General features: G+C 38.0%; 4 non-coding genes across 4 annotated transcripts; all 4 read right to left on the bottom strand.

Annotated features, from left to right (window-relative positions):
- Nucleotides 1–287: 287 nt before the first annotated feature.
- TRNAD-GUC (transfer RNA aspartic acid (anticodon GUC)) lies at nucleotides 288–359 on the bottom strand. The gene has a single exon. It is a non-coding gene; the product is annotated as a tRNA-Asp (tRNA).
- A 2,353-nt stretch (nucleotides 360–2,712) lies between these two features.
- TRNAD-GUC (transfer RNA aspartic acid (anticodon GUC)) lies at nucleotides 2,713–2,784 on the bottom strand. Its single transcript has one exon. It is a non-coding gene; the product is annotated as a tRNA-Asp (tRNA).
- Nucleotides 2,785–5,138: 2,354 nt separating this feature from the next.
- Nucleotides 5,139–5,210, bottom strand: TRNAD-GUC (transfer RNA aspartic acid (anticodon GUC)). Its single transcript has one exon. It is a non-coding gene; the product is annotated as a tRNA-Asp (tRNA).
- Nucleotides 5,211–15,138: 9,928 nt separating this feature from the next.
- On the bottom strand, nucleotides 15,139–15,210 carry TRNAD-GUC (transfer RNA aspartic acid (anticodon GUC)). Its single transcript has one exon. It is a non-coding gene; the product is annotated as a tRNA-Asp (tRNA).
- Nucleotides 15,211–23,846: the final 8,636 nt, after the last annotated feature.

Raw genomic sequence — 23,846 nt, 5'->3', positions numbered from 1 at the left:
ATTATTATCAATATCATACATTTTTTATCCCATTTTTACAATGCAACAACATTGGAATATTTGAGAAATAACGTAAATACCTATAAAAGTATATTACTATTGTTGGTACGTGTTGTGTTCTTTATATGCTAATCTATGTGTATGGATTTGGGTATTGTTTATTTTCTAAATACACAACTTTATGTAACTAAGTTTTGTGTTCATTTTTATGTATGTTATAACATTTTGATTCTTTTATTTTTCATAGTGTTAAACTACTGTAATATTGGAGAAATAAAATTTCTTGCCTCCCCGTCGGGGAATTGAACCCCGGTCTCCCGCGTGACAGGCGGCGATACTCACCACTATACTAACGAGGATCAGCTGTTTCACTTTGCTGCCACATCAGTGCAGGAGAGTGGGTCTACTATGTATATAGTAAGAGTTCTATTGATTTGCATGGGTAATATAAACAGTTGAAATCATTGCTAATTGCCTATAATTTCCACGTGTTGCCTATTCCTTTTGCACAACAGCATGCAAAGTTGATTGTCAATCAGTGTTGCTTCCTAAGTGGACTGTTTGATTTCACAAAAGTGTGATTGACTTGGAGTTACATTGTGTTGTTTAAGTGTTCCCTTCATTTTTCTGAGCAGTGTAGTATGCACAGAAAACTGTATCCTTTTTTTCTAGATGCAAGCTGCAATGTGCCCTGGGAACATCTTGGGTACTTGCCAAAGAAATGTAAATTCAATTTCTGATAGCATTTTTTTTGATTATTATCCAAATCATAACATTTTTATTCCATTTTTACAATGCAACAAAATTGGAATATTGGAGAAATAAAACAAATGCCTATAAAAGTTAAATACTATTGTTGGTACGTGTTGTGTTCCAAATATGTGCTTCCTACTATGTATATAGTAAGAGTTCTATTGATTTACATGAGTAATATAAACAATTTGTTGGTCTAAAGTTCACAAAATGTCAAATCCATGTCAATTCTTGTGCATCATGTACTACGTCAAAATCGTACAGAAATTGTTTAAACAATAATTTTCTCTGATGCACGGGCCGCTCATCTCTATCGCTATGGCCTCTATGCACAGAGCAATGTATAGTTATTTTCTAAGTGATCTAGTTAAATTTCTTAGAAAATGCCTTGAAATCGCCCCATGTGTAGGCCCCATTAGTTTACAGTGGCCAATTTCAGTAAAATGGCACATTTTGTTACTTTTTCAAGGTTACCATCAATTTCCAAATTAGCTAATACATGTACCAGTCATTTCATAAAATTATATGGATTAGCAGGGAATTCTAACTTTGATAGTTGTACAAGTTATCTTCAAATCTTAAGCCGTGTACACATGGCAGCGATAGGGGCTGATATCGCTGGGAATATGGTGGCTGGCAACCATATTGCCAGTGATGGGAGTGTGCCCCGGCAATAAATCGCTGGGTGCGCGCTCCTGTTTTAAGCCCTGTTCTAATCGCTGGTCGCTGCGACCAGCTGATTACCTCTGTGGAACCAATGAAAAGGGGGCATTGAGCGATATATTGCTGGCTAATATATTGCCCGCCAATGTACTGCCGGGCGATATATATCGCCCTGTGTGTACACACCCTCAGAAAGCATACTGCAATTAGTTCAATACAAGATGCTAGATTTCTTTTTATTGCTAACAAGCAGAATACGTAAACCAATACAATAAAACAATATTGCAAAGAAACTATCATTGTAGGATAGATGTATTTTTAAATAGTATGCACAGAAAACTGTATTTTTTTTTTCTAGAAGCAAGCTGTAATGTGCCCTGGGATCATCTTGGGTACTTGCCAAAGAAATGTAAGTTCAATTTCTAATAGCATTTTTTGGTACTTGTGTATTATCACGGGGGCATTTGTGTAGTGGGCTATTCAGGGTAGTGAAATCGCATCGCATGCCATTATTGTATGGCATGCGATGAGATATTGGCTATGGTGGCACATATATTAATTTCATTTAATGTGCTATACCATTTAATGACATATAATGTCATTTATTTAGGCCCCAAACCCCCCCCCCCACTATCCACGCCATCCCAAAGCGTTGCGTTGCCCGAAGCGTGGTGAGGGGACACGTAATACATGTAACATAATAAGCGTCCCCTCACGGGTCTCGCTGAGCTTGCCATGCTTCAGGCTATATAAACTCAACTCCACGCGTCCCGCCGCCCCTTGCGGGGCTCGCCGCGCTCACCACGCTTCGGGATGACGTCGATATTAGGGGGAATATTAATAAATGACATATGTCATTTAATGGTATACTACATTAAATGCCATTATAACAGTTAAAATCGCATTGCATCGCATGCCATACAATAATGGCATGCAATGCGATTTCACTACGTTTGAGTACATAGTAAAATCGGGCGCCGTGATAATACACAAGTACCCATTTTTTTGGATTATTATCAATATCATACATTTTTTATCCCATTTTTACAATGCAACAACATTGGAATATTTGAGAAATAACGTAAATACCTATAAAAGTATATTACTATTGTTGGTACGTGTTGTGTTCTTTATATGCTAATCTATGTGTATGGATTTGGGTATTGTTTATTTTCTAAATACACAACTTTATGTAACTAAGTTTTGTGTTCATTTTTATGTATGTTATAACATTTTGATTCTTTTATTTTTCATAGTGTTAAACTACTGTAATATTGGAGAAATAAAATTTCTTGCCTCCCCGTCGGGGAATTGAACCCCGGTCTCCCGCGTGACAGGCGGGGATACTCACCACTATACTAACGAGGATCAGCTGTTTCACTTTGCTGCCACATCAGTGCAGGAGAGTGGGTCTACTATGTATATAGTAAGAGTTCTATTGATTTGCATGGGTAATATAAACAGTTGAAATCATTGCTAATTGCCTATAATTTCCACGTGTTGCCTATTCCATTTGCACAACAGCATGCAAAGTTGATTGTCAATCAGTGTTGCTTCCTAAGTGGACTGTTTGATTTCACAAAAGTGTGATTGACTTGGAGTTACATTGTGTTGTTTAAGTGTTCCCTTCATTTTTCTGAGCAGTGTAGTATGCACAGAAAACTGTATCCTTTTTTTCTAGAGGCAAGCTGCAATGTGCCCTGGGAACATCTTGGGTACTTGCCAAAGAAATGTAAATTCAATTTCTGATAGCATTTTTTTTGATTATTATCCAAATCATAACATTTTTATTCCATTTTTACAATGCAACAAAATTGGAATATTGGAGAAATTAAATAAATGCCTATAAAAGTTAAATACTATTGTTGGTACGTGTTGTGTTCCAAATATGTGCTTCCTACTATGTATATAGTAAGAGTTCTATTGATTTACATGAGTAATATAAACAATTTGTTGGTCTAAAGTTCACAAAATGTCAAATCCATGTCAATTCTTGTGCATCATGTACTACGTCAAAATCTTACAGAAATTGTTTAAACAATCATTTTCTCTGATGCACGGGTCGCTCATCTCTATCGCTATGGCCTCTATGCACAGAGCAATGTATAGTTATTTTCTAAGTGATCAAGTTAAATTTCTTAGAAAATGCCTTGAAATCGCCCCATGTGTAGGCCCCATTAGTTTACAGTGGCCAATTTCAGTAAAATGGCACATTTTGTTACTTTTTTCAAGGTTACCATCAATTTCCAAATTAGCTAATACATGTACCAGTCATTTCATAAAATTATATGGATTAGCAGGGAATTCTAACTTTGATAGTTGTACAAGTTATCTTCAAATCTTAAGCCGTGTACACATGGCAGCGATAGGGGCTGATATCGCTGGGAATATGGTGGCTGGCAACCATATTGCCAGTGATGGGAGTGTGCCCCGGCAATAAATCGCTGGGTGCGCGCTCCTGTTTTAAGCCCTGTTCTAATCGCTGGTCGCTGCGACCAGCTGATTACCTCTGTGGAACCGATGAAAAGGGGGCATTGAGCGATATATTGCTGGCTAATATATTGCCCGCCAATGTACTGCCGGGCGATATATATTGCCCTGTGTGTACACACCCTCAGAAAGCATACTGCAATTAGTTCAATACAAGATGCTAGATTTCTTTTTATTGCTAACAAGCAGAATACGTAAACCAATACAATAAAACAATATTGCAAAGAAACTATCATTGTAGGATAGATGTATTTTTAAATAGTATGCACAGAAAACTGTAATTTTTTTTTCTAGAAGCAAGCTGTAATGTGCCCTGGGATCATCTTGGGTACTTGCCAAAGAAATGTAAGTTCAATTTCTAATAGCATTTTTTGGTACTTGTGTATTATCATGGAGGCATTTGTGTAGTGGGCTATTCAGGGTAGTGAAATCGCATCGCATGCCATTATTGTATGGCATGCAATGAGATATTGGTTATGGTTGCACATATATTAATTTGATTTAATGTGCTATACCATTTAATGACATATAATGTCATTTATTTAGGCCCCAAACCCCCCCCCCCACTATCCACGCCATCCCAAAGCGTTGCGTTGCCCGAAGCGTGGTGAGGGGACACGTAATACATGTAACATAATACGCGTCCCCTCACGGGTCTCGCTGAGCTTGCCACGCTTCAGGCTATATAAACTCAACTCCACGCGTCCCGCCGCCCCTTGCGGGGCTCGCCGCGCTCACCACGCTTCGGGATGACGTCGATATTAGGGGGAATATTAATAAATGACATATGTCATTTAATGGTATACTACATTAAATGCCATTATAACAGTTAAAATCGCATTGCATCGCATGCCATACAATAATGGCATGCAATGCGATTTCACTACGTTTGAGTACATAGTAAAATCGGGCGCCGTGCTAATACACAAGTACCCATTTTTTGGGATTATTATCAATATCATACATTTTTTATCCCATTTTTACAATGCAACAACATTGGAATATTGGAGAAATAACGTAAATACCTATAAAAGTATATTACTATTGTTGGTACGTGTTGTGTTCTTTATATGCTAATCTATGTGTATGGATTTGGGTATTGTTTATTTTCTAAATACACAACTTTATGTAAATAAGTTTTGTGTTCATTTTTATGTATGTTATAACATTTTGATTCTTTTATTTTTCATAGTGTTAAACTACTGTAATATTGGAGAAATAAAATTTCTTGCCTCCCCGTCGGGGAATTGAACCCCGGTCTCCCGCGTGACAGGCGGGGTTACTCACCACTATACTAACGAGGATCAGCTGTTTCACTTTGCTGCCACATCAGTGCAGGAGAGTGGGTCTACTATGTATTTAGTAAGAGTTCTATTGATTTGCATGGGTAATATAAACAGTTGAAATCATTGCTAATTGCCTATAATTTCCACGTGTTGCCTATTCCATTTGCACAACAGCATGCAAAGTTGATTGTCAATCAGTGTTGCTTCCTAAGTGGACTGTTTGATTTCACAAAAGTGTGATTGACTTGGAATTACATTGTGTTGTTTAAGTGTTCCCTTCATTTTTCTGAGCAGTGTAGTATGCACAGAAAACTGTATCCTTTTTTTCTAGATGCAAGCTGCAATGTGCCCTGGGAACATCTTGGGTACTTGCCAAAGAAATGTAAATTCAATTTCTGATAGCATTTTTTTTTGATTATTATCCAAATCATAACATTTTTATTCCATTTTTACAATGCAACAAAATTGGAATATTGGAGAAATAAAATAAATGCCTATAAAAGTTAAATACTATTGTTGGTACGTGTTGTGTTCCAAATATGTGCTTCCTACTATGTATATAGTAAGAGTTCTATTGATTTACATGAGTAATATAAACAATTTGTTGGTCTAAAGTTCACAAAATGTCAAATCCATGTCAATTCTTGTGCATCATGTACTACGTCAAAATCTTACAGAAATTGTTTAAACAATCATTTTCTCTGATGCACGGGTCGCTCATCTCTATCGCTATGGCCTCTATGCACAGAGCAATGTATAGTTATTTTCTAAGTGATCTAGTTAAATTTCTTAGAAAATGCCTTGAAATCGCCCCATGTGTAGGCCCCATTAGTTTACAATGGCCAATTTCAGTAAAATGGCACATTTTGTTACTTTTTCAAGGTTACCATCAATTTCCAAATTAGCTAATACATGTACCAGTCATTTCATAAAATTATATGGATTAGCAGGGAATTCTAACTTTGATAGTTGTGAGTTTGTGTGCGGGGAGGGGCCTGGCTTAGTATGGTGTAGGCAGCACGCCAACACTGCTCCCACTAATGATCCGTTTTTATCCATTCTGAGTTGCCCAAACTAGGATGCACATTCATAAAAGTGCATAAAAAGTGGTGAATATTAACCCGACCTGAACAAATACTCTGTGGCCAAATATTTCTTCGTTTTATGGCCGTAAAAGAACCATTGGCAGAAATCCGGAAGTGCTGGTGCCGGTCCGTAGCGTGGAAGAGGCTGCTGGGTTCGATTGGTCATACTTGCTGGAGACGCGGCTGACGGAGAATCCAGCCAGAGCGCCCAGCGTGTGACGTTCACTTGGTGTCGGCTAAGACCCAGGGGCTGCCAGACTGTGGGGAGCTGAGCCGAAGGTGCCGGAGGGACTTCCAGAGGCCGCTGGGCACAGAAAAGCCAGGGAAACAACAGTGCCTGTAGATCTGTAGTGCTGGGCTCGATTGGTTACACCTGCGGGAGACGCGGCTGACGGAGAATCCAGTCGGAGCGCCCGGTTTGTGATGCTCATTTGGTGCCGGGAGATTAGCGTTGCCAAGACCTGGGTCCGCTCGGTGGCAGAGATCAGACCCAGGGGCTGCTGAGTTTGTGGGGAGCTGAGCCGGGGGTTCCGGAGGGACTCCCAGAGACTGTGGGGCACAGAAAAGCCTGGGGAACAGTGTCTGCATCGTAATTTCCTGATATCGGGTCTGCTCAGTGGCAGAGACCAGACCCCAGAAACTGCAGCACCCCGGGAAGAAGGCCCCAATCGGGTAAAAATAAAAGAAAAGAACCACACGAAAGAAGACTGGTGAGTGAGGGGAGAGCGGGGATACGCAGAGACACTGCAGTGTGATCTCTATCAGGGGCTGGGTGTGTTCGGTGGCAGAGAACAGGCCCAGGAACACTGAAATTAATAAACTGAGGAGATTGAGGAGAAGCTCTCCGGTGGTGATAAAAGTCATATGCTGTCACTTAAATTAATAGGACATATAAAGTCCGTTTGGTACATAGTACTAACAGTTTTGATCTGTCTCCCCTGGTATATATATATATATATCCAGAAAAATAATGGGAAAGACTGGAAATACATCGGCTGCAGCACAGCGGCTGGAGAGATATGCAAGAAATGCCCAGTCCCCTGCTCCCCCTCAGCTACAAGAACTGACACCATCCTCTCCCAAGGCCACAATAGGGGAAAAAAGTAGTGATGATGTGACACAGTCGACCCAGCAAATTCTCCAGGCCATTGGTACATCTGAACATAGGGTTACAGAAAAGATAGGCCATGTACAGGCAGAGATATCATTGATTAGACATGATATGCAAAAACTTTCTGAAAGAGTTAAAAATGTGGAGCAGCGTGTATCTGATGTGGAGGACATTGTAAATCCGTTAAAATTAACAGTATCAGAGCTCACAACACAGATGACAGCTGTTAAAGCTAAACTTTCCGACATGGAAGGGCGGCTAAGGAGAAATAATGTTCGGTTCGTGGGTATACCAGAAAGAGCAGAAGGCACATGTCCAGAGAAATTCATAGAAGAATGGCTTGTGAAGCTATTTGGCAGAGATAAATTTAGTGCCCATTTTTCAGTGGAACGTGCCCATAGACTTCCAAATAAAGAACCGCCACCAGGGGCACCAGCCCGTACTTTTATTGCCCGTTTTTTACATTTTGGGGATAGAGACTCAGTCTTAAGACAGGCACGAATTCAAGGGCCCATGATGTATGAGACCAACAGTGTAGCAGCTTTCCCGGACTTTGCAACTGATATACAAAAATCAAGGGCACAATTTGCACAAGTCAAGAAAAAACTTCGTGAAAGACACATTCAATATTCTATGCTCTACCCAGCGCGGTTGCGTGTGATTTATGAGAATACCACTTTTTTTTTCTCTACACCTAATGAGGCTGAGATCTGGGTGGAGAAAAAACCACAGTAAATGTATTAGTGCAGAATGCATCCTTCTTTCTATTTTTTTTTTTTTCTCCTCTTTCTGAAACTCTGTGAATAATTTCATATGCTGTTTAAAGGATGTTAATTTGACGTCTAGAGGAATATAGACTCAGAATATAGAGAATGTTTATGTTGGTGTAGATTGATGGAGGTACTATAATTATATACATGTATATGCTGCCAAAAGGAGAGGAAAAGAGGAGAAAAGGGGGAAAAAGAGAAAAAATATATAAATTCAGAATATAGAGGATGCATATGATAATTTAGGTCGATTGAGGTATTGTTATAAAAGAGTCAATATCCTTGTATCCTAAGTTGGGCAATATAAAAAAAAAATGTGGGGGATTAGTACTAGGAAATAGCTATTGGGACTCTACATAGATTTCTGATACTCCCTTCTTTTTTTTTTTTTTTTTTAGTTAGGGGATAAGTTCATGGGGGAAGGTATAGGCATGTCTACGTTCTTTGATAGGTATGCAGGGTGGGGGTGGGAGGGGATAGGGGATGTGTATGGTATATGTATGTATGGTATTTGGTTTTTTAGGTTTTTTATTTTTTCTCTTGAAGAATTAAAGTATTGCTACTATAAAAAGAAAAATGGATATAAGATGAAAAGTATGCTTAAAATACTGACATATACACGGAGATTATATCTTCCTTATTCTTTCCTCTCAGTATTAAAAGAATATCAGAATAGAAAGGGTGAGAATATTTTGAATTTTTTCTCTTGGCTCGGACGTAAAAAGAAGAAAGGAGAATCCCTTTATCCTTTATTTATTTTTTTTCCTGTGTATGTATGACGGATAAAATAAGAGGTACACGCATACTAGCGTGGAATACACGAGGGTTAAATGATAAAGTGAAAAGAGCGCTGGTATTAGCACAAGTAAAAGCCTATAAAGCAGACATAATATGCCTATCAGAAACTCATCTAACTGGTGGGAAAGTGTTGGCTTTGAAAAAAGCGTGGGTAGGTTGGATGTACCATTCCACCTTCTCACAGAATTCTAGAGGGGTATCAGTACTAATAAAAAAGTCAGTTAGATTCCAATTGGAACATAGTCAGATAGATGAGTATGGGCGCTATGTATTTCTTAGAGCATATGTTAACTCTGTTTTAATGAATATTCTCGCTGTATACATACCACCACCATATAACAACGAAATATTAAAGCAGGTAGTAACATTTATGGCACTCTCACCAGATAGCCCTACGATATGTATTGGGGATTATAACAATGTGATGGATTCTATTATGGATAGATGGAGGGTAGTACCTCATAGTAATCCCTTAACATCATCTCCATCTTCTTTTTCGAATTTGGTGTTAGAAATGGGCCTAATAGATGTGTGGAGATTTCGATTTCCAACGGAGACACAATACTCCTGTTTCTCCTCCACGCATAGTACATTCTCGCGTATAGATTTGGCACTTATTTCCCAAGATCTTTTACCAATGGTAACATCAATTGGGTACCTATCTAGAAGAATCTCTGACCATTCTCCCCTAATGCTGATATTAGATACATTAATTCCACAAGGGGAAAGATATTGGAAACTCAACCCATTCTGGATAACATTAATGGGTGAAGGTACAGATTTAACTAGGGAATGGGCGGAATTTCAGATAAATAACAATACATGTTCCTTAAATTTAGTTAAACATGATACATTTAAAGCGTACATAAGGGGCTCTTTAATAAAAAAGATAACGGATATAAAAAAGAACGGTAATAAACAAGAGAAACAGCTGGAACAACGGTGTAACCAGTTGGAAATAAAATACCTGACCTCTAGATCCCCAGTAGATTACAAGTTGTGGGAAAGTGCTAGACAGGAATGGACCAGTTATATACTTGATAAATCTAAGAGAAGATTGTTATTTTCCAGACATAGTATGTACTCACAAGCAGATATGGGCGGAGGGTACTTAGCATTCCTATCAAGGGAGGAAAAAAATAGTGCCACCATTTCGAAGATACAAGATAAGGAGGGGAATTTGAAGTATGCAAGCTCGGAAATCGCGGAGGTTTTTCTTTCATATTACAAACTCTTATATTCATCAAAAACTATATATATGAATGAGCATCTAGATGAATATCTTGACTCAATACAGGTAGCAGGATTGTCGCAAGATGCGGTTGAGTATTTAGATTCCCCTCTGACTCTGGAAGAGGTGGAATTAGCTATACAGTCCTTCCCTAATAAAAAGGCACCAGGATCAGACGGAATACCAATAGAACTTTATAAAAAATTTGATGGTGATTTTGCCCCATATCTGTTGAATATATTTAATAGTTCGATAGAGAGTGGTGTATTACCACCATCAATGTCAGAAGCTGTTATAATTGTAATTTTGAAGCCAGGAAAGGATCCTACTATGACAGACTCATATAGGCCTATTTCGTTATTATCCTCAGATATTAAGATTTTGGCCAAAATATTGTCCACTAGGCTTAATTCTGTAATTACATCCATAGTACATAGGGACCAAACTGGTTTTATGCCAGGCAGAAATACAACCTGTAATCTCCGAAGATTATTCTGCCATCTGCAGATGGGGAAGAAAGCTGGGTCGGAGGCCGTGGTTGTGTCGTTAGATGCAGCCAAGGCCTTCGACTCAGTTGAATGGGGATATCTGTGGAGAGTTTTAGAAAAATTTTCTTTTGGTCCACGGTATATACAGTGGATTAAATTATTATACTCAGCTCCCTCAGCGCGTATCTCAGTTAATGGGTTCATAACAAAACCTTTTTTGTTGGAGAGAGGGACACGCCAGGGATGTCCAATATCGCCGGCATTATTTGCTCTTGCGATTGAGCCATTGGCTATTCTTATGAGGACATCGTCAGATGTGGTAGGCTGTAGAATCGGTAATACAACAGACACAATTGCATTATATGCAGACGATATATTACTGTTTCTTCAGGAAATAAGTAGATCAATACCAGCCATGTTGCAAATAGTTAGTGAATTCGGAAAATTCTCCGGGATTTGTATAAATTGGACTAAATCCAATATTATGCCAATATCCGGTGCCCTTCCCCGGGATGTTGACCCTCGATGTCCACTACAATGGACGTTGAGATTTAGATATCTCGGTGTATGGGTTACACCTGATCCAGCAGAATATGTGGCACAAAATATAGTACCTATCACGGATGAATTTAAACGGAAAGCACATTTATGGAAAAAACTTCCCCTAACGGTAATAGGACGTATTAATTTAATCAAAATGATAATACAGCCCAAATATTTATATCTATTACAGCACTCCCCCGTATACATACAAAAAAAAGTATTCACTACAATAGATAGTATTATATCGTCTTTTATTTGGGGCAATGGTACACCAAGAATAGCTCTAAAAGCTTAAAAAAAAAAAAAAAAGGAGGGCGGGGTTGGACTTCCCAATATACAAGTATACTATTTGGCCACACAATTAGTACATATATCGGAATGGATACAAGGAAAAGGTGGGGATACTTTTTCAGAGTTTTATTATGTACATAGAATGCAACCAATAGAGCCCATACAATTCTTGCTATCTGATAATTCAATCTCAGCACTACCCCCGTTGATGAAACAGAATAGGCTGGTATGGAGACAGGCACATAACATATGTGATTGGAAAGAAATTGATGAAGACCAATCACTGTGGTATAATGTAACATTTAAAGAATTAATTTCTCTCTCAAAAGACAATATCTGGAGAAAAGTAGGAATAAGTACAATAAAACAGCTATATGAAGATGGGGTATTTAAAACATTTGAACAGTTGATAAGAGAATTTAACATCTCAAATACAATGTTTTATAGATACTTACAATTGAGACATGGAATAAGCACTCAATTTGGGGAATTAACCTTAGAAATCTATAGATCACCTATAAAGATATTTTTATATAAGCTGGGAAAGAATAAACAAATATCAAAGGTATACGCTATGTTGAATAATCACATAAATCCGCAAATCTTTGGTCAATTAAAAAATAAATGGGAACAAAATTTGGGAAATTTAACAGAGGAACAGTGGGTTCAGATATTGGGATCAACGGAGTTGACAACTCCATGCATAAGATATCAGCAAATACATCTATATATTATGCACAGAGTATATCATACACCAGCATCCTTATTTAGGGCACATCTACGTTCTAATACAGTATGTCCCAAATGTGGGGCAGAGGGAGCTGATTTTTGGCATCTAATATGGAGTTGTCCGCGGATATTAAAATTCTGGAAATATGTATGGAAGGATATGTTAAAGACTGAACCTACTCTTCCAGAAATATCACCACAAATATGTTTATTTGGCCTAGATCTTAGAGAGACGCATTCCTTTATAGTATATCAATATGTCTTATGTCTCACTACACTGGCTAAGGTTTTGATTGCAAGAAAGTGGTTAGCAACAGAAGTGCCTAATATTGGACATTGGAGAGCGCTGGTGAATGAGACCTCTGGACATGAGAAATTCATGTATCAAACCAGAGGATCAATGGTTACCTATCATAAGAAGTGGGATAGATGGAATATATTAATCCTAGATACTGGATAAAGAAAATTGGAAATAGAATAAAATTTAACAGTAGGAACGGATCACTAACATAATGACAAATAAAAATAATAAGGGGATGAGCTAAGGAGGAAGGATTCAAAATAATATGCTGGGAGGAGGGGAGAGGGAAGAAAGATGGGAAAGTAGCAATAATATAACTCAAAGAACAAGGTTATATATCATGGAAATGTTGTTGTAGGTTTTTTTGTTTGTTTGTTTTTTTTTTTTTTTGGTTGGGGTATGTGTCTATATCCATTGGAGGTAAATGGATCCTGTGGGCATATATATCATGACATTGGAATGGAGAGTGAAGGAAGTAGAGGAGGAGAGGGAGGGAAAGTGGATGGGAGAAAGGGAAATGTGGAATGTGAAAATGTAAATAGCGGGAGATGCTAAATATGGGAAGGAGATAGAAAGGAAAGGAAGGCATGGGGATATGTATGGCTAATCTTAGGCTTATCACTGATACACGATATATAGGATTATTACAAATATTACACACAATAAAAACAACACTAAAGCACAAATACACGAAACACGAATATAACATAATAATTTAAAAGAATTTAATAGGCACACTACACAAAAATATAGCATACAAGGATTGAACAATAAAGACATAACAATATAAATATAAAATATAATATACACTATAAAAAAAAAAAAAAAAAAAAAACACACACTAAAGTCACTGTAAAATATAAAACACAACCAAAGGGCAGTACAACATACTCCCATGCTAGAATATATAAGAGATTAATAAAAATGAGTAAAAGAACCCGACCTAATATGACAGCATCTCTCGTTATATGAGGAAAATATGTAAGGATATTGTTGATATTAAATGGAAATATATGAAATCAAATGTAAATATGTATGCATTGAATATCACTGTTATGATTATGAAAAGGAAGTGAAAACTATTCTCTCAGGTCTATTGAGATTGTAAATGTCATGGAAAATATGTCCAAATGTAAATGTAATTATGTGAAAGAAGTACGAAAGAAATGGAAAAAAAAAAAAGAAATACTAACTTTGATAGTTGTACAAGTTATCTTCAAATCTTAAGCCGTGTACACATGGCAGCGATAGGGGCTGATATCGCTGGGAATATGGTGGCTGGCAACCATATTGCCAGTGATGGGAGTGTGCCCCGGCAATAAATCGCTGGGTGCGCGCTCCTGTTTTAAGCCCTGTTCTAATCGCTGGTCGCTGCGACCAGCTGATTACCTCTGTGGAACCGATGAAAAGGGGGCATTGAGCGATATATTGCTGGCTAATATATTGCCCGCCAATGTACTGCCGGGCGATATATATCGCCCTGTGTGTACACACCCTCAGAAAGCATACTGCAATTAGTTCAATACAAGATGCTAGATTTCTTTTTATTGCTAACAAGCAGAATACGTAAACCAATACAATAAAACAATATTGCAAAGAAACTATCATTGTAGGATAGATGTATTTTTAAATAGTATGCACAGAAAACTGTATTTTTTTTTCTAGAAGCAAGCTGTAATGTGCCCTGGGATCATCTTGGGTACTTGCCAAAGAAATGTAAGTTCAATTTCTAATAGCATTTTTTGGTACTTGTGTATTATCACGGGGGCATTTGTGTAGTGGGCTATTCAGGGTAGTGAAATCGCATCGCATGCCATTATTGTATGGCATGCGATGAGATATTGGTTATGGTTGCACATATATTAATTTCATTTAATGTGCTATACCATTTAATGACATATAATGTCATTTATTTAGGCCCCAAACCCCCCCTCTATCCACGCCATCCCAAAGCGTTGCGTTGCCCGAAGCGTGGTGAGGGGACACGTAATACATGTAACATAATACGCGTCCCCTCACGGGTCTCGCTGAGCTTGCCACGCTTCAGGCTATATAAACTCAACTCCACGCGTCCCGCTGCCCCTTGCGGGGCTCGCCGCGCTCACCACGCTTCGGGATGACGTCGATATTAGGGGGAATATTAATAAATGACATATGTCATTTAATGGTATACTACATTAAATGCCATTATAACAGTTAAAATCGCATTGCATCGCATGCCATACAATAATGGCATGCAATGCGATTTCCCTACGTTTGAGTACATAGTAAAATCGGGCGCCGTGATAATACACAAGTACCCATTTTTTTGGATTATTATCAATATCATACATTATTTATCCCATTTTTACAATGCAACAACATTGGAATATTGGAGAAATAACGTAAATACCTATAAAAGTATATTACTATTGTTGGTACGTGTTGTGTTCTTTATATGCTAATCTATGTGTATGGATTTGGGTATTGTTTATTTTCTAAATACACAACTTTATGTAAATAAGTTTTGTGTTCATTTTTATGTATGTTATAACATTTTGATTCTTTTATTTTTCATTGTGTTAAACTACTGTAATATTGGAGAAATAAAATTTCTTGCCTCCCCGTCGGGGAATTGAACCCCGGTCTCCCGCGTGACAGGCGGGGATACTCACCACTATACTAACGAGGATCAGCTGTTTTACTACACTGCCAAATCAGTACAGGAGAGTGGGTCTACTATGTATATAGTAAGAGTTCTATTGATTTGCATGGGTAATCTAAACAGTTGAAATCATTGCTAATTGCCTATAATTTCCACCTGTTGCCTATTCCATTTGCACAACAGCATGCAAAGTTGATTGTCAATCAGTGTTGCTTCCTAAGTGGACTGTTTGATTTCACAAAAGTGTGATTGACTTGGAGTTACATTGTGTTGTTTAAGTGTTCCCTTTATTTTTCTGAGCAGTGTAGTATGCACAGAAAACTGTATCCTTTTTTTCTAGAGGCAAGCTGCAATGTGCCCTGGGAACATCTTGGGTACTTGCCAAAGAAATGTAAATTCAATTTCTGATAGCTTTTTTTTTTTGATTATTATCCATATCATAACATTTTTATTCCATTTTTACAATGCAACAAAATTGGAATATTGGAGAAATAAAACAAATGCCTATAAAAGTTAAATACTATTGTTGGTACGTGTTGTGTTCCAAATATGTGCTTCCTACTATGTATATAGTAAGAGTTCTATTGATTTACATGAGTAATATAAACAATTTGTTGGTCTAAAGTTCACAAAATGTCAAATCCATGTCAATTCTTGTGCATCATGTACTACGTCAAAATCTTACAGAAATTGTTTAAACAATAATTTTCTCTGATGCACGGGCCGCTCATCTCTATCGCTATGGCCTCTATGCACAGAGCAATGTATAGTTATTTTCTAAGTGATCTAGTTAAATTTCTTAGAAAATGCCTTGAAATCGCCCCATGTGTAGGCCCCATTAGTTTACAGTGGCCAATTTCAATAAAATGGCACATTTTGTTACTTTTTCAAGGTTACCATCAATTTCCAAATTAGCTAATACATGTACCAGTCATTTCATAAAATTATATGGATTAGCAGGGAATTCTAACTTTGATAGTTGTACAAGTTATCTTCAAATCTTAAGCCGTGTACACATGGCAGCGATAGGGGCTGATATCGCTGGGAATATGGTGGCTGGCAACCATATTGCCAGTGATGGGAGTGTGCCCCGGCAATAAATCGCTGGGTGCGCGCTCCTGTTTTAAGCCCTGTTCTAATCGCTGGTCGCTGCGACCAGCTGATTACCTCTGTGGAACCAATGAAAAGGGGGCATTGAGCGATATATATTGCTGGCTAATATATTGCCCGCCAATGTACTGCCGGGCGATATATATCGCCCTGTGTGTACACACCCTCAGAAAGCATACTGCAATTAGTTCAATACAAGATGCTAGATTTCTTTTTATTGCTAACAAGCAGAATACGTAAACCAATACAATAAAACAATATTGCAAAGAAACTATCATTGTAGGATAGATGTATTTTTAAATAGTATGCACAGAAAACTGTATTTTTTTTTCTAGAAGCAAGCTGTAATGTGCCCTGGGATCATCTTGGGTACTTGCCAAAGAAATGTAAGTTCAATTTCTAATAGCATTTTTTGGTACTTGTGTATTATCACGGGGGCATTTGTGTAGTGGGCTATTCAGGCCCGTGATTACGTCAGAATCTGCACAGGGTGCTCATCACATGATAAAATTCACTTATCGATTTATTTACTAATCCTTCCCCTTTTCATATTTACTCCCAATTATCCATTCGGGAGAGACACCACCTTCTACGGAGCAACAGAACTTCGAATAAAGAAAACGCTACGGGCATATACCCGCACCTACCTACGTGAGTGCGGTACGCATATCCGTCTTCTGTTGTAACCATTGGTTTATCCTTCTATAAAGATACCTTTATGTGTGTATCTTACTCTGTTTTGGGGTGAGTAAGGTACGATAGTCACACCTCTGTTATATCAGAATTCACACGGGGTGTTTTTCATACTATAAGAATCATCCACTAATCCCTCCTTTTTATTTTCACTTCTACATCTTGAACGGAGAACAAACAAAAATAAACCTCGACAGAGAAAACAGAGAAGAATCACAAAGAAACCGCTACGGGCCTTTACATCACCTTACTTACCGTGAGTAGGGGTACGCCTACACTTATATCCTCTTCATTGTTGTTCCCATAAATTTGGGGTAGAGACTTTTCTAATCAGTGATTCCCCTCTTCTTTTATGTACTATTGAGAATATCCTTGAAAAATAAGAAAAATTCCTGGAAAAAAGATCTCCAAACTTACTTGATTCAAGTGTTGCGCCAAGGACTTGGAAATCCCATCTTGTTGTATTTGTGGTAATTTATGGTTATTGGGTGATAACCAGGGAAAGTACATCTCACAGGCAGCAGCGCGCCATCACAGGTCATATCCTAAACTCCATTTTTTGTATTGTATTGTTGTGTCACCTACCTTAGGAGGACCAGTGAGGGCTGCCATATATCATGTTCCAATTTAGGGAACAACGTTGTTCTAACTTTGAAAAAATGTTTGAAGATAACTCTGATGAGATAGAACTAATTGATGAAGACCTAGAGGGTATCATGGATAAATTAGAGTCTATGTTACTAAAGGAAAGCAAAATACTATGGGAGGTTATCACGTTGGAGAAATATCTATCCCAAAAATTAATTCCCAAAGGCTTAAAAATTAATAAAACCTCAACCTTCTCCACTGCAAGAGAAGAGTTCAAGAAACAATGGGAGATAATCATAAATGAGTGTTCCTTTTCACTCATGACTTTGATTATCAAAGAAAGGAGGAGAGAGTTAGAAAAAGTGGAGGAAGAAATTAAAATGTATAAATCACTAGCCCTCCCTTATGCTAAAAACGAAGACTTTAAAGTGTTGGAACAAACTATTACCTCTAATGTTAGGAGAGCAGAAAGAGCCATAATACAAAGAAAAGTAAAGAAATTCAAACGGGACAAAGAAGAAATTAATGAGAGTCCAGAAGAGTCTAATAAAACTAAAATTAAAATTCCAACAAAAAACACTTCTAATGAGGCTAAACAACACACACAGGGACAAAGAAGGAATTACACTAGGAAAAATTACACTCATGAGCCATATAGACACAGGACAAACTATACAGAGAGAAGTAATTTTAATGGAAGATCCCGTGAAAATGAGACTGAATATCCTAGATATAACAGGACCCGTTCACCCTATCGGAAATACAACATGTATGACCGTAGGGAGACAAACCACACACCCCATTGGAATAAATACAATTCTAATAACACCGACAGATACCTTAAAAAGGAAACTAAAAGGACACCCGAATGGAGAATCCCTCCAAAAACCTTCAGGGGTGATAACAGTGATAGACAAAGAAATAACTCTATGAACTTCAAAACACAAAACAGATACAGTCCATTAATACAGGAGGACTCATTCACAGAGAATCTTGACCCATGTTACTCTCCTTTTTTAGAGATGAGTCACACCTCATCCCCAAACCGATAAAACATCGATCCCAATATAGAGGTAAGAGGGGAGGTAAAATAAAATTACAATCCACCACAAGGAAATCAAAGCCATATAAAAACAAAAAGGAAAAAAGGATTAAAACTTCCATACTAGCCTCCAACAATGAGGAAAATGACAATAACCCCATTTTAATGGCCACCAAAATTTTTAATTTAAGTTCCCATGATCTATCCCAAGAGGAGATAACCCTCCTACAAAAAGGGTTAAAATATGCTCCCACAAATCATGTTAATAATTTTGATTTATATATCGATTTACAGAGATTTTCAAGGAAACTAGCTCTTAAAAAATTCTATCATAAAAATGATGAAATTGAACAACTTCCAGAAAATGAGAACATCATACCTAAATTTAAACCCAAATCAATTTTTTTCCCGCAACACTGCAAAGGTCCATATGTGGAGATATTCTCGACCTTAGTTTTAGAGGATATTAAATCCATAAAAATTGACAAAAGTATATCAAACCTCTCTGTAAAAGAAAAGCTGGCTATGAAAAGTTTAAAAGAAAATAAAAAAATCATAGTTAAACCAGCTGATAAGGGGGGGGGGGGGATCGTCATTCTAGACATAGAAAAATATGAAGCTGAAATTTTAAGACAATTACAAGATAAACAAACATACAAAAAATTAAGAGGAGACCCCACGTCCAGTACTATCCAAAAACTAGAAAGTCTCATCAATATAGCTTTGGATAAAAACATTATCTCCTCAGGAGAAGCAAAATTCCTCCTGAACGACAAACCCACCACCCCAGTCATCTATGTACTACCTAAAGTGCACAAAAGTCTTATAGACCCACCCGGAAGACCTATAATCTCCGGGGTGGAGTCAATTACCAGCAATTTGTCTATGTTTGTGGATCATCACCTTCAACCCCTTGTCTCCCTAAATAAATCCCATCTTAAAGATACAGGGGACTTCCTTAAACTCATTGATTCCATCACATGGAAAGATAATCTCCTCCTTGTGACAGCGGATGTAGGCTCTTTGTACACCATCATAGAGCATGACAAAGGTGTACAAAGTTCCAAACAGTTTCTTGCTCTATCAGATAAACCACAGGGTCTTCAAGACTTTATCCTGGATAGTATAGCATTTATTCTGCAAAACAATTTTTTCCTTTTTAACGATGTTTTTATATGCAGCGTACAGGGACTGCAATGGGCACCAGATTCGCCCCAAGCTATGCCAACCTGTTTATGGGGGCATGGGAGCTGAATACCATCTGGGCTAATAACCCGTTTGGGGCGAATCTGGTGTCCTACGCAAGATACATCGATGATATTTTTTTCGTTTGGGAGGGAGACAGGGAGTCTTTAAAAACCTTTTGCGATCTTCTCAATAACAACAACCTCAATATAAAACTATCTTTTGAAATTGAGGAAAAGAGTATCAACTTTCTCGATGTCACCGTATATGTGGAGGATGGAACGTTAAAACACAAAAATTTCCGGAAACCAACTGACTCCGGCACGTACATCCCCACTTCGAGTTGCCATCATAGCCAATGGCTTAATTCAATCCCAAAGGGACAATTTCAACGTTTGCGAAGAAATTGTTCCGATGACAAAATATTTTTTGAACAGGCAATAGATATGAAAACGAAGTTTAAGGCCTGCGGCTACGAAGAAACTAAACTAGATGGAGAAATTGAGTCCCTTAAGAAGAAGGAAATCATACAACATAGGAACTCAAACAAGGAAAAAAATAAGGATAATTCCTTTGCACTAGCTTTCGTATCCACATACACGGAAGAACACAAAAAAGTAGAGAAGATCCTCAAAAAACACTGGAAGGTTTTATTGTGCGACCCAATACTGAAAAATATTATACCAGAGGTTCCTAAGTACATCTACCGTAAAGCCCCAAACATTAGAACAAACCTGGTCAGAAGTAACTACACTTCTAAACCCCACATGTCCAGAATAACCACAAAAGGTTTTTTTAGATGTGGTAGTTGTATGGGATGCAGAAATATTAAGAGTAAAGGCACTAATAAAATAACCACATATGAGATTAATGGATTTAAAATGGATATTAAGGACTTTATCACGTGCAATGTGAAAAATGTAATTTATACCATACAATGTAGTTGCAACAAGCACTATATAGGCCGCACTACAAGAGCCCTAAAAACTAGACTCGGAGAACACATTAGGAACATCAAAAAGGGTCTAGAAGGCCATGCCCTATCATCACATTTTAAAAATGTACATAACTGTTCCCCGGCAGAAATAACATCTTTCTGTGGCCTGAAAGTGGTTAACAAAAACATCAGGCATAATGATAATACCCCATCTCTGGCTAAGGCGGAGATGAATCTTATCTTTAATTGCAAAACTTTACTACCAGGAGGTCTTAACAGCGACTTCGAGCTGAAGTGGTTCCTATAAACATCACTCCAGCTTGATTATCACTGTTATGTACATTTTGAATCTTCATTATATTATGGTCATAAATAACACATATCATGCTGTGATATACCATCCATTGGTTTTTTGAACCCCTATCTGCTACAGAATGTTGTGGCCATAAATTTTCATGCTATACTCACACTGCTCATATACAAATGATTCATTAATTTGCCATCCGGCTCACATTTAATATATATAGTGCCGGACCACAGGCCATATGAATGAAATCAATTACCCTGTCATATGTTGTTCACCCTGTTGTTATAATGTTGTGACCATTAGCACATCAGTGATGCTCACACTGTTTATGTACAGACGAAGCATAACCATAACATACATAGGGTTTGACCACAGGTCACATATATTTTTAAGATACTAACAAATGGGGTATTGCCTGTAGTAATTATGTCACTCTTATCCCGTTATAGAGTCACGCGTCACCATGACAACGACCACGCTCCTGGACCGACTGCTTACAAACCAGCATGACGTGCGGGTCAGAATCCAGGAAGTAGACGCGCAAACTTAAACACCAGATTGATCCAGGCTTCCGTAAGCTTGCGTTCCAGCAGCCGGAAGTAAGGATTACACATACGCGATCAGTGGAGTGCGGCATTACAAGCTGCACAGCTATCAAGCGGTAATCAAACAGCTCCGCTTCAACTTGGTATACATCCCACATATCCCCCAAGCCATCAGCATTTGTTATACAGCCATAAAAAGAGACTTCCGGGAACGAGTGGACGGTTGTCATGGTGACCGTGTATACTGGGCCTTGATCATACGGGTCACGCTGGATTGTTTTGGCACGTTTAAATAAATAACCATACAGATGAAATATGTAAGATATGTATATAGCGATTTATTGCTTTCACTATGCCATTTACTATGTTTTTTCAGTTTTATATGCAAAAGGAAGTTAATTGTGTAACCTCACTTCCTGTTTGCTATGATAGGCTGCTCTAGGTATAAAAGATGGTCACTCACTCTCTGCAGACATGTCTTGAAAAAGGTGCTTTGGGCACCGAAACGCGTCGACCAGTCCTGAGGAGAGTGAGCAGCCATCATACTTTCCATTTCGTATGTATTTTAAACCTCGTATTTTTATCGGTACATTTTATTTTCATTTTTTTTTTTTTTTTTCAATTTTTGTATTTTTCTACTATCATGCTGGATATCTTGTGAATACTTGTGGACATTTTTCTGGACTCTTGTATAATCCGACCATTGTTGGGATGGAGGATTCTTGTATTTTTTACTTTTTTATTATGGAATAAAGGACTTACAATTTTTAACAAATTTTGGTCATATTTGGGAGAGAAAAACATCCCCACTGTTTTCCACCCTGAGGATAAAAGAAACCATTATAGGTGGTGAAAAAACTTACATCATTGTAAGTTTGGGTACGCAAATTTTGGATCAGTCTATGTTGGGGTACACACTGTCATATACTTGAATATATCACGTGGTGAAGCTGTATCCCCTTTTATAAAAAGAATCTTCTAAAAAGAATCTTCTCCTTGGTGTTTTACCTACACACTCCATTGTGAGTCACGAATTCTACACAAAGAAAACGCTACGGGTACATACCCCGCACCAGCTTACGTGAGTGCGGTACGCATATCCGTCTTCTATTGTAGCCATTGGTCAATAAATTTCTTCACAAAAGAAACCTTTATATGTGTATCTTGCTCTGTCTTGTGGTGAGTAAGGTACGATAGTCACATACTGCCCATATCTGAGATTGCACAGGGTGTTCACCACATGATAAGACTCATCTATTGATTTATTTACTGACCCTTCCCCTTTTTTCATATTTCCACCCCCAATCATTTATTCGGGAGAATATACCACGCTTCACGGATCAACATAACCCTACATAAAGAAAACGCTACGGGTACATACCCCGCACCAACTTACGTGAGTGCGGTACGCATATCCGTCTTCTATTATAGCCATTGGTTAAGAATTTATTCACAAAGAAACCTTTGTATGTGTATCTTATTCTACCTTGGGGTGAGTAAGGTACGATAGCCACATATTGCTTACGTCAGAATCTGCACAGGGTGCTCATCACATGATAAAATTCACTTATCGATTTATTTACTAATCCTTCCCCTTTTCATATTTACTCCCAATTATCCATTCGGGAGAGACACCACCTTCTACGGAGAAACAGAACTTCGAATAAAGAAAACGCTACGGGCATATACCCCGCACCTACCTACGTGAGTGCGGTACGCATATCCGTCTTCTGTTGTAACCATTGGTTTATCCTTCTATAAAGATACCTTTATGTGTGTATCTTACTCTGTTTTGGGGTGAGTAAGGTACGATAGTCACACCTCTGTTATATCAGAATTCACACGGGGTGTTTTTCATACTATAAGAATCATCCACTAATCCCTCCTTTTTTGTTCCCATAAATTTGGGGTAGAGACTTTTCTAATCAGTGATTCCCCTCTTCTTTTATGTACTATTGAGAATATCCTTGAAAAATAAGAAAAATTCCTGGAAAAAAGATCTCCAAACTTACTTGATTCAAGTGTTGCGCCAAGGACTTGGAAATCCCATCTTGTTGTATTTGTGGTAATTTATGGTTATTGGGTGATAACCAGGGAAAGTACATCTCACAGGCAGCAGCGCGCCATCACAGGTCATATCCTAAACTCCATTTTTTGTATTGTGTTGTTTAAGTGTTCCCTTCATTTTTCTGAGCAGTGTAGTATGCACAGAAAACTGTATCCTTTTTTTCTAGAGGCAAGCTGCAATGTGCCCTG

The sequence above is a fragment of the Crinia signifera genome, chromosome 1, assembly GCF_055691185.1.
Source record: "Crinia signifera chromosome 1, ASM5569118v1, whole genome shotgun sequence".
Classification (NCBI taxonomy): Eukaryota; Metazoa; Chordata; class Amphibia; order Anura; family Myobatrachidae; genus Crinia; species Crinia signifera.
The sequence above is the reverse complement of the archived record's forward strand: the minus strand, read 5'-3'. Positions and strand labels throughout refer to the sequence as shown.